Source organism: Rattus norvegicus, chromosome 7 (assembly GCF_036323735.1).
Source record: "Rattus norvegicus strain BN/NHsdMcwi chromosome 7, GRCr8, whole genome shotgun sequence".
Classification (NCBI taxonomy): domain Eukaryota; kingdom Metazoa; phylum Chordata; class Mammalia; order Rodentia; family Muridae; genus Rattus; species Rattus norvegicus.
In genome coordinates, this window is record NC_086025.1 from 1,186,300 (window position 1) to 1,201,743 (window position 15,444).

The 15,444-nt window shown below is 44.2% G+C and overlaps 1 protein-coding gene across 4 annotated transcripts in view; it reads right to left on the bottom strand.

Annotated features, from left to right (window-relative positions):
- Nucleotides 1-15,391, bottom strand: part of Rbms2 (RNA binding motif, single stranded interacting protein 2) — a 56,451-nt gene extending 41,060 nt beyond the window's left edge. For 2 of the 4 annotated variants that reach the window (XM_006240744.5, XM_063263084.1), the window contains exons 1-2: nt 1,849-2,174; nt 1,673-1,733 (exon numbers count right to left, since the gene is read on the bottom strand). The gene's annotated coding sequence lies outside the window, so the exon portion shown is untranslated. Of the gene's footprint in view, nt 1-1,672; nt 1,734-1,848; nt 2,193-15,273 lie in introns of those variants that run through there. The other 2 variants (XM_063263087.1, XM_063263086.1) reach the window with 2 other exon arrangements.
- Between the last annotated feature and the right edge of the window lie 53 nt (nt 15,392-15,444).

The following is a 15,444-nucleotide window of genomic DNA, read 5'->3' on the forward strand; positions in this document are numbered from 1 at the left end:
TTTAGCTCAGTGGTAGAGCACTTGCCTAGCAAGCGCAAGGCCCTGGGTTTGGTCCCCAGCTCCGAAAAAAAAGAAAAAGAAAAAAAAAATGGATCTTAAAAGAATAATAAGGGCTGGAGAGATGGCTCAGCAGTTAAGAGCACCGACTGCTCTTCCAGAGGTCCTGAGTTCAAATCCCAGCAACCACATGGTGGCTCACAACCATCTGTAAAGAGATCCGATGCCCTCTTCTGGTGTGTCTGAAGACAGCTACAGTGTACTCATATATAATAAATGAATAAATCTTTAAAAAAAAAAAGAATAATAAGGAAAAAGGAAGAGTGTGGCCTAGGAATAGTGATACACTGTTTAATGTAACTCCAGCATGAAGAAGGGTCACCAAAAGCTTGAGGTCAGCAAAGGTCACAGAGTCGTCCACTGAGGTGACTGAGGCAAGAGGCCAGCCTACATTATACTTTTTTTTTGGATGGTTCAGCAGGTAAAGGTGCTGAAAGATCTGGATTCAGTTTCTGGGACTCACAGGGTACAAGGGAGAACCTACTCCTCAAATGTGTCCTCTGACCGCCATACGTGCTAAAGTATGCACTCCCTCCCCAACACACACACACACACACACACACACACACACACACACACACAAATTTTAAATGTATTTAAAAAAAGAACAAAGATGAGAATGCCAAAAAGCATATACAAATTAAATATACAATGGAAATAATCTCAGAGCCTTTGCTCTGCTCAGTCGGGGTGGCCATTCCCAGCACAAAGACATCATCCACAGAGTGATTCCAGAAACCTCAGTGCTCTGGAATTTTTTTTTTTAAACAAGTGGAAGCTTTTTATTGTTATTCTTTATTTACTTATTTATTTTTGGTGGTCTCAGGGAAGACTCCAGTGTGCTAAGCAAGTGCTCTCCCAATCACGACACTCAGCCTTCAGCCCAAGTAGACGCCGTCTCACTTACCCTTATTGCTCACTTCATTTCTTGTTCATGTAAGACAGGGTCTCACTCTGTAGTGCTCACTGACCTCAAACTCAATGTCTCCGTGTCTCCTTAGTACACTATTCTATACACACATGAACACTCAGCCCCACTTCGTTTGGATGGTTTGGGCTCTCTTGTTTGACTGTGCTGGATGATCAAGCAGTCTGACACAGAGGCACATTCCCAGCCTTCCAGCGATAAACTTCATCATTCTTTTTTTTTAAGTTAATTATTTAATTGTTTATGAGTATTGTGTACCACCTGTGTTCCTGATGGTAGGAACTAACTAATTCACAAATCTGAAACCTTTAAAAAAATTTATTTATTTGGTTTTTCAAGACAGGATTTCTCTGTGTAGGAACACAGGTAGGAAGTCTAAAACTGCAGTTACAGATGCCTGTGAACCACCATGTGGGTGCTGAGAATCAGGTCTGGGTCCTCTGTAATGGCTCTCAACCACTAAATCAACTCTCCAGCCCTGCTTGGTACTTTTTTCAGACAGGGTCTCATGTAGCCCAGGCTAGGGTTGATTTCCACCTAATGAGAAAAAACCCTGAGCTCCTAACCCACATGCAGTTCTCCTGAGTGATAAGTTTCCTGCACCATCTTGCCCAACTGTTAGACTTTTTAATCTACTATTTCTTAGGCCATAAGACCCATGAAGCTTAAACAAGGATAAAAACTCACCAGGTGTGGAATTTATAGCCAAGCTGAATGATCTTCACAGAGTTAGGCTGTCTTCTCTGAGCTGTCAAACAGACAAATTATAACTCTTTAAAAAAACATGTTTCGCAAAGAAGGTCAGCAAGAAGGATATAACTTAAGTATCAAGAATCTATCTACACAGCTGCTGAGACACTCACCTCCAATTCACCCTTGAAGGAGAGTTGGACCAAGAAAAGAAAACTTCAGAGTGATACCAAGGAAGCCTACCCATCCACCTAGATCAGGGAGGGAGACTGAATGCCTTCAGAGCCCCTCCTCAGACCTCCCACTGCCACCACATGCATTCCCCAGCAGTAAATTAACTCGTCTTTGTCACAGCAGACATTAAGCGCAGACTCTCTCTAAAACAAAGCTCTGCTCTCTGCTTTTCCTGCCGTTCTGCTGTGATAACGGAACAGACAGTACCAGCATGCTGCAGAATAAATACGTGCACTGCACGGCTACCCCCAACTCTGACTTTCATTTCCAACAGGACAGGAAGTGCCTGCTCAACTCAAGGGACACAGGAAGGGTGGGAACAACCTCAGTGTGGGAATTGCAACCGAGAATGGAAGTGACAGCCCACTACAGCAAATAAGTAAATAATAGTATCTCTCAGGGACGCTGAATTTTCCAGGAACTTCCTTTCCACTCTCAGAAGTTTTCATTCATAATATCTATCCCAACTCCTTCTTGTTTTAGAACAGTCATCCTAAAGGATATAAGTGGTTTTCTCAGTATAGCCAATACCGGAACAGCTGGAGCTATAAAGGGAGACCCTGTTTCAAACAGACAAAACAAACAAACAAACAAACAAACAAACAAACAAAAAGGGCATAGTTAACTCCAGGACTCAGGAGGCAGAGGCGGGTGAATCTCTGAGTTTGAGGCCAGCCTGGTCTAGAAAGCAAGTTCCAGGAAACCCTGTCTGGAAAAAATCAAAAAGAAGAAAGAAAGAAGGCTGGAGAGATGGCTCAGTGGTTAAGAGTACTGACTGCTCTTCCAGAGGTCCTGAGTTCAATTCCTAGTTGGTTCACAACCATCTGTAATAAGGTCTGATGCCCTCTTCTGGTGTCTCTGAACAGATATATAAATCTTTAAAACAAAAGAAAAGAAAAAGAAAGAAAGAAGCAAACAAACAAAGGGAAAGAAAATGAAAAAAATGTTTTTAAATAAAATTGTACTGTTTTATTTTGAGTCAGAGTCTCACGCTTTAGCACAGACTGGCCTAAAGCTCAGTCCTGCTAAGCTTCTTTCCTCTGGAATGAGAGACATGAGCTACTGCACCCAGCTTGAATTTTAGCTGATACATAGAGGCATAAAACACATACTAACGGGATTGGGGATTTAGCTCAGTGGTAGAGCGCTTGCCTAGGAAGCGCAAGGTCCTGGGTTTGGTCCCCAGCTCCGGAAAAAAAAAGAACAAAAAAAAAAAAAAAAAAGAAAAAAGAAAACACATACTAACAATTACTAGTGTTTTCACAAATGTATATACTGTATAATATTTACATTAGGTCACATCTTTCTCCCTTTAAACATTTATTATTTGTGATGAAAACATTTAACTGTTTTTTTCTTTCCAGTGGCAAGGTTTTGTTAACATTCTAGTCCAATCCCTAAACTCACAAGCAAACTGACCCTAAAAAAAAAACTACTTCACATGTCTGAAACCTTTAAAAAAAATTACACACACACACACACACACACACACACACACACACACACATCAGGCTTGTACAACAAATCTTCACCAGCTGAGCCATCTTTCATGGCCCTTAGTATAACTCTGTATATACCTAAGATGCTAGAAAAAATATATACAATATATGTGTGTATGTATGTATATATTTTCAAGACAGGGTTTCTCTGTGCAGCCCTGGCAGTCTTGAAATTGGCTTTATAGACCAGGCTGGTCTGTAACCCAGAGGTTCAGTTATCTCTGCCTCCCAAGTGCTGGGATCAAAGGTATGCACCGCCACTGCCTGACATTTTTATTTATTTGTGTCTTTGTGTGTTTATCTACATATTCAAATTCCATAATATGCTTGTAGTCACAGACCAACTCTCAAGAGTTGTAACTGGTTCCCTCCAGCCACTTGTGAACTTAGGTCCCCAGACCAATGCACAAACACTGCTGAGCTCTCATACCAGTCTTTTATGGAGATAGTCCCTTGTATGCTGACCTTTTCTCCTTTGTAAAATGGAGTAAATAATTAGTAAATAATTATCTATTTCCCGTAAGTGTGAGTGAAACAAAGTGAAGCAACATATAAGCAACCTATAGAAAGTTCTTGAGCTCAGTGAACACCTCCACAGCTTGGTGAACACTGCTACATCAGTCCCATTATGATTAGTTACTGTCTCCAGTGTGTATCCTTTTGAATACCATGTAACCAACATTTGAGGATCTTAAGTGAACATTGCCAAAAATTAGCATCTTAGTTATCTCCAGAGGTAACTATGTGCCCCCCATCGCCCCCCACCCCATACCCACCCCACCCCCCACAAGATGGCTCAGCTGGTAAAGATATTTGTTGCATAAGCCTGAAAACCTTGCCTTCAAAACCCGGAATCCACAGGAAGGAGAACCAAGTCTCCAGAGTTGTCCTTCGGTTTGCATACACATGACATCGCACACATTGGTCTGAGTGTACATACATACTAACCGATGCTAACTGTAAACTAACCTAAATACTAAGATTATCCTAGAACTCCGGAGAGTTGAGGCTCACACCTGTAACCTTAGCACTCAGGAGGATTGACACAGTTCTATGTATACTTGATCTACACAGAGTTCCAAGCCAGCCAGGGCTGCACAGTGAAACCCTGTTAGAAAGCAAATCACATTCTAGGGTAGATCAAGAAGGTTCAACTACATACCCAGAAAACATCGGATACATTTTGAAGTTGCTTGCAGACCTTCACAGAGAAGCCTGCCTAGTTTTCTGAGCCCTCACTCAAAAAGCATAGCTTCTCTTTTCTCTCCCTCCCCCCTTTTTATCTCTTTAGATGGTGGCTCAAATCCTAAGCAAGATTCCTCCTCATTATGGACATTCTCGGTTTTTCTCTGATGACTCTCCTCACAATGCAGCTGCTTACGGACCTCCACTGGATGGATCTGCCTGCTTTCTCGGACCCTAACTTGAAAGACATAGCTTTTTTTCTTCCTCTTACTCCACCTCCTTCCTCCCAATGTCTGCCCAGACCGATAGCCTGCCAGCCCTATTGTTTTCCTCTCAAATTCTGATAAAATGGTCCTGGAGCTTCAAAAAAAAAAAACAAAAACAAAAAACAAAAAACAAAAAAACAAAACAAAACACTTTTTTCTTTTTTTTTTCTTTTTTTTTTTGGAGCTGGGACCAAACCCAGGGCCTTGCACTTGCTAGGCAAGCGCTCTACCACTGAACTAAATCCCCAACCCCGAAAAACACATTTTTTAATGGAAAAAAAAGTTTAAAACAGGCATGATGACACACTCCTGTAATCTCAGCACTTGGGAGGTAGAAGCAGGAAGATCATTAGTTCAAGGTTATCTTCAGCTATATGGTGAGTTTGAGACCAGCTTGGGCTATAGATGTGTCTCAGAAAAAGGAGGGGAGACAGCAGTTGAGTCTTGAGATGCATAAAAGTCACCCCCCCACACCCAGATACGCTACTAGCTTTTATAGTCCAATACATGAACTATCCAATACATTTAGGGCCACAAAAGCAGAATGACCCAGATATACAAACTGATATACAGGTTAGGTCAAAGGGCATTTAAACAACACTTGCTGGAAAGCACAGTTCTGATGAGGACATTCACATTTTTTTTTTTAAGATTTATTTATTATATGTAAGTACACTGCAGCTGTCTTCAGACACACCAGCACCAGAAGAGGGCATCAGATCTCTTTACAGATGGTTGTGAACCACCATGTGGTTGCTGGGATTTGAACTCATGACCTCTGGAAGAGCAGTCAGTGCTCTTAACCACTGAACCGTCTCTCCAGCCCAGACATTCACATTTTTATGTTGCTGGATGTCAAACCCACATCCAACACCCATCAAGCATCTACCTGTGAGCTTCATCCTAGTAGACTTTTATATTTTTAAAGGGAGGTCCAGAGTTCTGTAGAGGGTGTGGGGAAGGGAGCAGGGTCCTGGGGTTCTGCTTAGGAAGTACATGGGAGGAGGGAGAATTCCAACTCTCTGGCATGTGTGCTCAAACTCCTTCCTGTTTCTCCATTATATTGCTCTCATTTTTCTACATCTAATCAGTTTCTAATTCTTATTTCTCAGGAGCCCAGCACTAGGGTTCTTTCTGGTTTGTTTTCTTTTTCTTGTGAGGGGATCTCACCATGTTGCTTAGTCTGGCTCCCAACTCAAACTCCTAATTACCCTCCAAGTAGGCAGGGTTGTAGGCAGTACCACTGTGCCCGGGCTAAGAGTTGTTTGGAAGGGGAAGTAGAAATTATTTGTGGTAACTTTTAGGAAAGGAGAATTTATCCCACCTGATTCAGTATAACCAAGTCTGTGATCTTTCTAGAACATGCACTGAAAAAACAAAAACTTAATTCTTCTTTTTTTTTCTTCTTTTTCGGAGCTGGGGACCGAACCCAGGGCCTTGCGCTTGCTAGGCAAGCGCTCTACCACTGAGCTAAATCCCCAACCCCCAAAAACTTAATTCTTACTGGGTGTGGTAGCAGACACACTCTCAGCTCTTGGGAGGCAGAGGCAGACAAATCTAGGTCAAAGATGAGGCTAGCCTGGTCTACATAGTGAGTTCCAAGACTGCCAGGGCTACAAATAGAGATACTGTCTCAATAAAACAAACAAAAACCGGGGTTGGGGATTTAGCTCAGTGGTAGAGCGCTTGCCTAGCAAGCGCAAGGCCCTGGGTTCGGTCCCCAGCTCCGAAAAAAAGAACCAAAAAAACAAACAAACAAACAAAAACCAACCCACAAAAAAAGTGGGTTTTTTTGTGGTTTGGTTTTGTTTGTTCCTTATGACTGCCAAAACTAGAAGAGAGGGTTGGATTCCCTGCAGAGAGGGTTGATCGGTGCAGCTGGAGTTGCAAGCAGCAGTTTGCTGTCAGGTATGGGCGCTGGAAATCATACTCGGGTCCTCTGGAAAAACAACAAGCACTCTTAGCCTCTGAGTCATCATCTCTCCAGCACATTTCCTTTTTTAAAATACACAGTCTCACAAAGTTGCCCAAACTGGCCTGGAGGTCATTTTGTGAAGAACGTAACACTGAGGTGGGTGTGGTTGTACAGGCCTTGGAATCCTAGCCCTGGGGATACAGACGCAAAGGGCTCAGAGCTGGAGGACAGTCTCAATTACATAATGACTGTGAGACCAACCTAGGCTACCTCACAGACACAGACAGACAGACACGCGCGTGCGGGCGTGCGCATGCACACACACTCCTTTACTGTTTGTAACAACATTCATGAATGTTCCCCCTACTCAGGTAGCTGAAGCAGGACAATTGTGATCCTGTTTCAAAACAAAACAAAGAAAAGAAAAAGAAAAAAATACGGGGTTGGGGATTTAGCTCAGCGGTAGAGCGCTTGCCTAGGAAGCGCAAGGCCCTGGGTTCGGTCCCCAGCTCCAAAAAAAAGAACAAAAAAATTTTTTTTTCCGGAGCTGGGGATGAACCCAGGGCCTTGCGCTTGCTAGGCAAGCACTCTACCGCTGAGCTAAATCCCCAACCTCTAAAATTTTTTTTAATTAAGAATCACAAGTATAGGGGCTGGGGATTTAGCTCAGTGGTAGAGCGCTTACCTAGGAAGCGCAAGGCCCTGGGTTCGGTCCCCAGCTCCAAAAAAAAGAACAAAAAAAAAAAAAAAAAAAAAAAAAAAAAGAATCACAAGTATAGGATTCGGAGGTAGATGGGCTTGATCTGTTTGATGAAAGATGTCTGTGATGCCACTCTTGGCCCCTCTGGATCAGAGAACAGAGATGAATGCAGACTTGCTGGACGGTAGCCAGACACAGGCCAGTTCATGTGTGCTCAAAAGTAAGATGGCTGGTCAGTGGGCTAGTGAAGGTCTCAATACCTTATCAAAGCCAAGGGCACCCACCCCCAGTATACCCTATCCACAATTAAAAAAAAAAAATCTCCTTCCAATGACAGCCTTGTCTGCCCCAAGTACTCTGTAATGAAATGATCTAAAAAGTTGACTTTATCTCCTTGTAAAGAGATATAAAAGCAAGGGTAGGGAGAACTAGAAAAAAGAAGCCTGAGGACTCTCTGGGCTTGGTCCTCAGCACCATTTAAAGCCAGGTGTGGTAGTACTCACCGGTTGTATTCCTAGCTCTTGAGAGGAGAATCAGGAGTTCAAGGTCATCTTTCTTTACCATCTTTGACGTAACCTGTACTATGTAAAACTGTCTCAAAGAGAAAGAGACCCAGAGGGAGAAGTTTTTGCGTAAGCATACACGTGTGCACACAATGGGCATGAAACACTGCTTGCCTGTGAAGAGGGGTCAGATCACTTGGAACCAGAGTTACAAGCTACCTTGTGGCTGCTGGGAACTGGACTTGGGTCCTCTATAAGAGCATAGGAACGCTGAGCCATCTCTCCAGTTCCAACCTCACACTGAGACAGGGCCTTCCAGTATTTTCTATGTAGATCAGACTGACCTCAGACTGCAGAGATCTGCCTGCCTTTGCTTCCCAAATGCTGGGGTTAAAGGTGTCCTACTCTATTCTTTGAGATAAAGTCTCAGGCTGGCCTTGAACTCACTACATAGCTAAGGATGACCTGGAATTTCTACCTCCCAAATGCTAGGATTCCAGGCATTGGCCCTGGAAGGCTTTAAGGCTGGATTCTATTCATTCTCAGAATGGACAGTACTGACTATATAGTTCTTCCTACCTTTCTTTCTTTTTTTATGTATGTGAATACACTGTCGCTGTCTTCAGACACACCAGAAAAGGGCATCAGATCCCATTATAGATGGTTGTAAGCCACCAAGTGGTTGCTAGGATTTGAACTCAGGACCTCTGGACAAGTAGTCAGTGCTCATAACCACTGAGTCATCTCTCCAGCCTGTCTATATAGCTCTATTCATGTGTTTTCTTCACACCTGAGACATGAGTTTTACCTAGAACTACCTGTCTCTAAAACAAGTAACTTGCCTGACCCCAATGGCATTCATGATCTCAATTCAACTGCTTGGTTCTCTCAAAAGAAACTACTGGGGCTGGAGAGATGGCTCAGCGGTCTGAGCACTGTCTGCTCATCCAGAGGTCATTAGTTCAATTCCCAGCAACCACATGGTGGCTCACAACCATCTATAATGAGATTTGGTGCCCTCTTCTGGCCTGCACGTGTACATGCAGGTGCAACGCTGTATACATAATAAATCTTAAAAAAAAAAAAAAAACTACTGTATTTATGGGTCAAATTTCCACGTTTATATCATTGGATACTGGTAACTTCGCATAGCTTATCACAATAAGTGTAAGATCATGAGGATGACACTGAGCCAAAACACTGACTGAGGGGCTGGGACTTCAATGGTAAAACTTGCCTTCCCTGAACCTCTGTTCTATCCTCAGTCAAACCTGGCAACAGCAACAACAAGGAAAACTATTAATTGAAAGAGTTTTAACAATTCCTTGTATAAAACAATCAGATAGTAGCAACAAAAATGTGCTGGTGTCTTGGAATAACTCTAATCCCAGCACTGAAGAAACCGAGTCAGGATGAACAAGGCGGCCAGCCGGTAATCCCAGTACTTGGGAGGCAGAGACAGGGATTTCCAGAGGAGCAGGACAGCCACACTAATCAAAGACCCTTTCTTGACATGTAAGGTGGAGAGTGATCAAAGCAGACACATCATGGTGCATGCATGTGTATCCACAAATACACACAAGCACTCACCATGCACACAACACACATTTCACATGCAAAAGGGACACAGGGTACTCAGAAGAGCAGCTGTGGAACAGTGATCTGAGAAAAGGCATGTGTTCAAAGGGCCTTTCTGAAACGGCCTTTCTGTCCTTGTTTCCAAGAGTACACTACAGAGCCCAGACTGACCTCTGACTCATGTTCATCCTGTGGTTCAGCAGCTAGGAGTGCTGGTTGCTACCACAAGGAATTGGAGTTTAGGTTACCAGCATGTCTGACACAGGCATTAACCACCACCCGTAACTCGACTTCCACAGGGTCTAGCGCCCTCTTCTGGCCTTCGCAGGAACTGCATGAAATGGGTGCATGTCCATGTAGACCAAACCAAACTTCCTTAGCTTCCAGAACGCTGGGATCCCAGGTGTGTGCATCTGTGCCAGCTTTCTGACTCTCGATTCTATACTATTTTCTGATGACAGGCATGTGCCACAACACCTTGCTTTATTTTTTTCCTTTAAAGACAGGATCTTATATAGTCCTGCCTGGTCTCAGAATGGCTTTGGGGGATGAATCTTGGACTCCTGACCCTGCCTCTCTGGCCCAAATGCAGGCATTCCAGGAATGAGGTACACACACACACACACACACACACACACACACACACACACATTCACTGACTTTTTTTAAATATTTATTTTATTTATTATATATGAGTACACTGTAGCTGTCTTCAGATACACCAGATCTCTTTACAGATGGTTGTGAGCCACCATGTGGTTGCTGGGAATTGAACTCATGACCTCTGGAAGAGCAGTCGGGTGCTCTTAACCGCTGAGCCATCTCTCCAGCCCCACATTCACTGACTTTTAAGAGGTTCAGCCGGACTCGTTCAGCAAAGGTTCTCTCTCCCTCCCCAGGTGATTAGTGAGATCAGTTATCACAGGCCCCTACACCCAGCTCTAACTAACTGTTGTCTGACAAGCAAATCCAGGGCTTTTTTTTTTTTTCGGAGCTGGGGACCGAACCCAGGGCCTTGTGCTTGCTAGGCAAGCGCTCTACCACTGAGTTAAATCCCCAACCCTGAAATCCAGGGCTTCTTCTAACGCTGAGATACATCCCAGACCCACTCTTACCTCTTGCTCCCAGATTGTGAAACAGGGACTCGTTTTGCCAATATTTTTTGTTTTGTTTTGTTTTTGAGACAGTTTCTCTGTGTAACCCTAGCTGCCTTGGAACTCACTCTGTAGACCAGGCTGGCCCTGAACTCAAAGATCCAGTTGTCTCTGTCAAGTGCTGGGATTAAAGGCTCCACCTTGGTACTGATCTTTTAATCTTGACTATCTTGGCTTTCTATTGCTGTGATAAAACACCACTACCAACAGCAACAAAGATGGGAAAGGGTTTATTTCAACTTACATGCCCTTATCACAGTTTATGGAAGCAGGGGCTGGGGGGGAATCACTACTTACTGTCTTGCACACACTGCTTCCTTATACAACCCAGGATCACCTGTGCAGAGGTAGCCTCACCTACAGTGGGCTGGGCCCTCCCACATCAACTATTAAGCCCTTAACCTACCGACTTGCTTGCAGGCTCTTCTGATGGAGGCATTTTCTCAAGCGAGCTTCCCTTTCTCCAAATAACTCCAGCTTATGTCAAGCTGAAAAAAAAAACAACTAGGACACTTTCCAAATATAATCTAGATTCAAGAATGCTTGCTGACAGAATATAATTTTCATGCTTTTCCAACCGTCTCCATGCAAAAGCAAACTCCAATGAATACTAGGGGAAACACTGCCATCTGCTGGGAAAAGCAGGTCATGCTTCCTTTAGGAACCATTCTAAGGTGGATGAGAAGTTGGAGGGGAGAGGTGATTTATTTCTATTATTTTTGGGCGGTGAGTACATGTGTGAGTTAGAGGACTCCACTCTTGGAGTCGTTTCTCCACTTTCACTTTACATGGGTTCCTTCCAGGAGCAAACCCAGGCAGATGCTGGATTCAGATGTGAGCAGCACGTGAACGGCCCTGAGCCGTTTCAGTGGCCCCAGTGTTCGCTGCTGTTGCTCTGTTGCTGCATTTTGAAGTGGGGCTCACTGTGTAGTGGAGGCTAGCTTTGAACTGTTCGTCCTTCAGTCTCTACCTCAAAAGATCAAAATGCACCTGGGGCTACTTCTAGAGGCAAGTCTTTGCCCGGTCAGCTCCCATTTAAAGGGAAAAATGCAATGAAGTAGACACTACTGGGTATGTGAAAAGCTAACTGAAAGAAACTGGTTTGTAGAGGAAGCAAATTACTTCTGGGTAATAATTTGAAATCCTCTAACCTGTGGCATTTTTCTCTTGAACAGATCTAAAAGCTTCAGAGAAAGAACAATTTTCCCATGAAACAAGTATATGCCTTTGCATACTTAAGAAACCCCTATTAGGGTTGGAAAGATGGTCCAGTGCATAAGGTTCTGGCCACACAAACTTAAGGAACTGAGTTCAAATCCCCAACACCCACATAAAAAAAACTGGGAATCTGTAACTCCAGTGTCACGGTGAGGTGCTGCTGTCCGTTCAGTCTAGCCAAATCTGCTAGGCCCAGGTTCACTGTGAGATCCTCACTCAAAAAATAAGATGGGGGTGGTGGTAGCTGGAGAGATGGCTCAGCAGTTAAGAACATTTGCTGCTCTTGCAGAGGACCCAAATTCAGTTCCCGGCGCCGATAAGGCAACTCACAATCATCTGTAACTCTGGCCACCTCTCTGGTCTCCAGAGGCCCCAGATACACACACACACACACACACACACACACCACTGTAGAAATAAGGGGAAAGCCAGGCCTGGTGGCACCAGCATTTAGGAGGCACAGGAAGGTGGATCTCTGTGAGTTCCAGGCCAGCGTAACTCAATGAGACCCTGTCTCAAAAACAAAACAAAAACTTTTTTTTAAAAGATTTATTTATTTTCTGTATGTGAGTACACTATCTCTGTCTTCAGACACACCAGAAGAGGGCATCAGATCCCATTACAGATGGTTGTGAGTCACCATGTGGTTGCTGGGAATTGAACTCATGACTCTGGAAGAGAGTAGTCAGTGCTCTTAACCGCTGAGCCATCTTTCCAGCCCCAAAACAAAAGCTTTTTAAAAACGGACTAAGTAGAGATCCACTGAGAAAGATATCTGTTCTCCATGTGTGCACAAGCACTCTCTGTCTTTCTTTCTCACACATACACACACAACAAATGATGAACGAATATTGAGTTTTTTTTAAAGATTTATTTATTTTATGTATATGAGCATGCTGTTGCTGACACACCAGAAGAGGGCATTAGATCCAAATACAGATGGTTGCGAGCCACCATGTGGTGCTGGGAATTGAACTCATGACTCTGGAAGAGAGTAGTCAGTGCTCTTAACCACTGAGCTATCTCTCCAGTCCCTTGAGGGACTTTTTTTTTTTTTTAAGATTTATTTTTATTTATTATCTATAAGTAGCTGTCTTCAGACACACCAGAAGAGGGCATCAGATACCATTACAGGTGGTTGTGAGCCACCATGTGGTTGCTGGGATTTGAACTCAAGATCTTTGAAAGAACAGTCAAAGTCTTAACAGTCCTAACCACTGAGCCATCTCTCCAGCTCCCCTTGATTGAATTGAATTCTTAATTGAATCAGGCATGGTGTCCCAGATGTGTGTGATCTCAGCCACTCAGGACACAGAGGCAGAAGGCAGCCAATTTGAGCCCAGCAATATATATAACTAGTCCCCATCTCATAAACCAAAAACATGGATGGGAATGCAGAGCTGGAATAGTGCTTACCGAGCATGCAAGACTCCTTTGGTTCAGTCCCTCACCTGGAATGAAGCTGGGGAAGGCAATTTAGGTCTATAATCCCTGCACTTGAAGTAGAAGCAGAAGGGTCAGAGGTTCAAGGGTATCCTTGGATAGCAAGTAAAAGGGCACTCCAGGAGACACCCTATCTGAAAAGCCAGGAGTGAGCCAGGCAGCAAACTGCAGTCTGTGAATTAGAGGAAGTTCTTTGGATAAGAGAGCAGATAAGCCATAGAGGGGACAGAAGGAAAAACAAACAGAAGGTTCACCTGGTTTCAAACTAAACACACCCTCCAAAGTGGTTCTATGTATACACAGAAGCGAGGTTTCGATGTTTACTTTCCCATGGTTACATTTTGTTTGTGGCAAGGTCTCCTTGCATAGCCTCACTCTCACTGAGCTTGCACACCTATCCTGCTGCCTGAGCTTCTCAGAGGTTGGGATCTACAAGGAGTGTATGGCCACCACTCCTGGCCAGTATCTTGGTCATTTAAATTCAAAAGTTAAATGAAATGTCTTGTAAGGTAGCCTGGGCACCTCAGGAGACAGTTCGCAGTACTCTCTCAGAGAACACCTAATTTAGTTGTCAATTTTGGAAGAGGCTGCGTGGAGGCAAAGCTTGTCATCGGAGATTTCTGTCTAATTTCTAGTTCTGGGTTATCTTACCCAAGTAATCTTAACTTTCTTTTAAATAGAAGTTTAAAGAACCATTTATTTATCTGGGGGGTGGGGGTCATGAGAGCCATCTTCTGAGTAGTCGTCAGGCTTGGGAACAAGCACCTTTACCCAACAAGGCTTCTGGGTTCCTATTTGGTTTCCTTTTTTCAGAACAAACCTAGTAAAACCGCTTCATAGGCCACTGCTAGAGAGATAAACTAACTGGTTAGCGGATCACACACACTCAATAAAATTCCTACTAAGCCAAGGTGCTGCGAGGGGTCATGTGAGTGAAAGCTCTTGCCACCCACGCTGGTCTCTCTGGCCTTGGACTCTTGCAGATGACCTTGAACTACTGACCGGCCTGTCTCCAGATCCCTGGTGCTTAGACTGCAGGAGTGATGACAACCACACCTTTAATTCTCCTAATTTTTGTGCATTTTGTCCGCCCAGGAGAACGATTGGGATGAGTGATCAAAACAGACCACAGACCAGGATCGGGTGGCACTCAACTTTAGAATTGTTTCTTTATTTTATGTTTATGAGTACGCTGTAGCTGTCTTCAGACTCAGGACCTCTGGAAGAGCAGTCAGTACTCTTAACCACTGAGCCATCTCTCCAGCCTCGGCACACAACTTTAATCCCAGCTCTCTGGAGCCTGGAGTAGGCGGATCTGTGAGCTTGAGGTCAGGCTGGTCTACCTAGTGAGTTCCAGTAGATACGGGAGCCCGGTCTTCATACATACATACACACATACATACATACATACATACATACATACATACATACATACACACACACACATACATATTGGGGGAGCACTTACATGTTTTGTGTTTCTTTGCTTTTTTTTGTCGTATGTGTATGTGTGCGCGTGTGCGCGCGTGTGTGGTGTGTGTTGCACACACCTGTAATCCCAGCATTTGAGAAGGCCCGAGGTCAACACGGGCTACAAACTGCTACGGCAGCAAGGGCTATAATCCCAAAACCCTGTCTCTGAAACGACAATTTAAAAAAAGGTTTCGAGTTCACCATCTTATTTCAATGCGTGAACTTTAGAGAGAGAACTTTAGGAAGAGACTCTAAGTCCACCGCAGCCACCAAATGACCTATAAGAATCTGGGCTGCGTGACGCCCAGCTTTAAAGTGCGGCGAGCTGTTTCCGGATGTCCACTCACCGCCAGCGCGCGTCTGTAACTGTTTGGGAAGCCTGGAAGTGCGCACCGGCCACGCCGGGCCTTCGAACCTCGAAGGTCATTACCTGGCTCCAGCATCCCGCTCGCTCTCATCTTTCTCTCCCGAGTAGCATTTTCATCTGCACCAGAGCGCATCGTCCCCAGCCCTGACGCGTTTCCACGAACTCAGACTGCGCACAGGCTGATTCTGTCCCAGCCACAGAGCTGACGCGCGGGTGTCCTGACTGTCCCAGCCT